Source organism: Nyctereutes procyonoides, unplaced genomic scaffold (assembly GCF_905146905.1).
Source record: "Nyctereutes procyonoides isolate TBG_1078 unplaced genomic scaffold, NYPRO_anot_genome, whole genome shotgun sequence".
In the NCBI taxonomy this organism is placed as follows: domain Eukaryota; kingdom Metazoa; phylum Chordata; class Mammalia; order Carnivora; family Canidae; genus Nyctereutes; species Nyctereutes procyonoides.
The window spans coordinates 39,755,492-39,758,912 of NW_026575044.1; the positions used below are offsets into that span (position 1 = coordinate 39,755,492).

Here is a 3,421-nt window from a genome sequence, read left to right on the forward strand (position 1 = left end):
ATTGCTTGTCCTATGTGTTGCTGTAACACTTTGCTTATTTTTCTATGAACTTAAAGTACTCCTATCACTCCATGATAAATCTGGAGTCATCCTTGATCCTTGTATTCATGCAAACCCCACATTCAATCTGTCAAGACATCTTTTTGACTCTGCCTTTTTTAAAAAAGATTTTATTTATTTATTTGTTTGTTTGTTTTATTTATTTATTTGACAAAGAGAAAGAGAACACAAGCAGGGAGAGCAGCAGAGAGCAAGGAAGAAGCAGGCTCCCCACTGAGCAGGGAGCCTGATTGGGGCTTGATCCCAGGACTCTGGGATCATGACCCGAGCCAAAGGCAAACACTTGACCGACTGAGCCACCCAGGTGCCCCTTGACTCTGCCTTAATAATATCCCCAATATGACCACCTTTCACTCTCTGCCTTCTTACCACCTTCTTCTGAAACTGCTGGACAATTGCAATGGCCTTCTAGTTTCCACTCACTTGCTCTGCCCATGCCCCCTGCCTCCATTTGTACTGGCATACCTTGGAGATATTGCAGGTTTGGTTCCAGACCACAGCAATAAAGAAAATATTGCAATAAAACCAGTCAAATAATTTTTTTGTTTCCCAGTATATATGAAAGTTACATTTACACTATATTGTAAGTGTGCAACAGCATTATGTCTAAAAAATGTAAATATCTTAATTTTAAAATGTTTTATTGCTAAAAATGCCAACCATCATTATGCTGAGTGAAGTAAGTCAATCGGAGAAGGACAAACATTATATGTTCTCATTCATTTGGGGAATATAAATAATAGTGAAAGGGAATAGAAGGGAAGAGAGAAGAAATGTGTGGGACATATCAGAAAAGGAGACAGAACATAAAGACTCCTAACTCTGGGAAACGAAATAGGGGTGGTGGAAGGGGAGGAGGGCGGAGGATGGGGGTGAATGGGTGACGGGCACTAAGGGGGGCACTTGACGGGATGAGCACTGGGTGTTATTCTGTATATTGGTAAATTGAACACCAATAAAAAATAAATTTATTAAAAAAAAGAACTTTCAGCCAGTCAATATTTTTGCTGGTAGAGAGTTTTGCCTCCATGTTGATGGCTGCTAAATAACAAGAGTGGTGGTTGCTGAAGGTTGGGGTGGATGTGGCAATTTCTTAAAATAAGACAATAGTGAAGTTTGCTGGATTGAGTGACTCTTCCTTTCATGACCAATGTCTCTGTAGCATGTGATACTGTTTGGTAGCATTTTGCCCACAGTAGAACTTCTTTCAAAATTGGAGTCAGTCTTCTCAAACCCTGTTATTGCTTTATCAACTAACTTTCTGGAATATTCTAAGTTCTTTGTTGTCATTTCAATAATCTTCACAGCATCTTAACCAAGAGTAGTTTCGATCTCAAGAAATTCTTTACTCATCCACTAGAAGCAACTCATCTGTGAAAGTTTTATCATGAGATTATACCAATTCTGTCATATCTTCAGGCTCTACTTCTAATTCTAGTTCTCTTGCTATTTCCATTACATCTTGCAGGGACTTCCTCCATCGAAGTCTTGCACACCCGTAAGTTATCTATGAGGGTTGGAATCAACTTCTTCCAAGCTCCTGGTAATGTTGATATTTTGACCTCTTCCCATGAGTCATGAATGTTCTTAATGGCATCTAGGATGGTGAATCCTTTCCAGAAGATTTCCATGGACTTTGCCCAGATCCATCAGAGGAACCACTCTCTAAGGCAGCTATAGCCTTATGAGATGTATTTCTTCAATAATAAGGTTGAAAGTCAAAACTACTCCTTGATCCATGAGCTGCAGAATGGATGTTATGTTAGCAGGCATTAAAACCACATTCATCTCATTGTACATCGCCATCAGAGCTCTTGGGTGATCAGGTGCATTGTCAATGAGCAGTAATACTTAGAAAGGAATCTTTTCTTCTCAGCAGTAGGTCTCAACAGCAGCCTTAAAATGGCCACTAAACCATTTTATAAGCAGATGTGCTGTCATCTAGGCTTTGTTGTTCCACTAATAGAGCACAGACAGAGTAGATTGAGCATAATTCTTAAGGGCCCTAGGACTTTCAGATGGCAAAGGAGCAGTGGCTTCAACTTAAAGTCACCAGCTGCATTAGCCCCTAACAAGAGGGCCAGCCTATCCTCTGGAGCTTTGAAGCCAGGCATTGACTTCTCCTCTCTAGCTGTGAAAGGCCAAGACGGCATTTTCTTCCAACAGAAGGCTGTTTCGTCTACATTAAAAAATCCATTGTTCAGTGTAGGCACCTTTGTTAATGACCTTAGCTAGAGTTTCTGGATCACTTGCTGCAGCTTCTCCATCAGCACTTGCTGCTCCACTTTGTACTTTGATATCATGGCGATGGCTTCTTTCCTCAAACCTCATGACCCACCCTCTGCCAGCTTCAGACTTTTCTCCTGCAGCATCCTCACCTCTCTCAGCCTTCATAGAATCGAAGAGGCTTGCTCTGGATCAGGCTTTGGCTTAAGGAAATGTTGTGGCTCATTTGATCTTCTATCCAGACCACTCAAACTTTCTCCATCTCAGCCATAAGGCTGTTTTGCTTTCTTATCACCGGTGTGTTCACTGGGTTACTGCTTTTAATTCCTTCAAGACCTTTTCCTTTGCATTCACAACATGGCTTGCTATTTGGCACAAGAGGCCTAGCTTTCAGCCTATCATGGCTTTTGACATGCCTTCCTCACTAAGCTTAATCATTTCTAATTCTTCATTTCACATGAGAGACATGCAGCTCTTCATTTCACTTGAACGCTTAGATGCCATCTTAAGGTAATTATTAATTAGTCTAATTTCTTTTTTAAAAATGTTTATTTACTCATTTTAGAGAGAAAGCAAGGAAGCAGAGGGAAGAGCATACATAAGGAGAGGAACAAGCAGACCACACCCACCTGAACACAGACCAAATCCCACAACCGAGATCATGACTTGAGCTGAAACCATGAGTTGGGCACCGAACCGACTGAGCCACCTAGGAGCCTCTTAGTTGGTCTAATTTCAGTGTTGTTGTGTCTCAGGAATGGGGAAGACAAGGAGAGGGAGAGAGATGGGGGAATGGCCAGTGGGTGGAGGAGTCAGAGCACAAATATTTACCAATTAAATTCTCTATCTTTTATGGGTACAGTTTGTGACATTCCAAAACAATTACAATAGTAATATCAAAGATCACAAATCACCATAACAAGTACAATAATGAGACAGCTTGAAATATTATGAGAATTACCAAAATGTGACACAGAAGCATGAAGTAAACAAATGTTGTTGGAAAAATTATGCTGATAGATTTGCTTGATGCAAAGTTGTCACAAACCTTCAATCTGTTAAGAATGCAGTATCTGCAAAGCTCAATAAAGTGAAGCTCAATAAAATAAGGTATACCTGTCTTCTGAAAAGCATT

General features: G+C 40.5%; 1 pseudogene; it reads right to left on the reverse strand.

The window, feature by feature from the left end:
- Window positions 1–1,047: 1,047 nt before the first annotated feature.
- On the reverse strand, window positions 1,048–2,790 carry LOC129508664 (tigger transposable element-derived protein 1-like; annotated as a pseudogene).
- Between the last annotated feature and the right edge of the window lie 631 nt (window positions 2,791–3,421).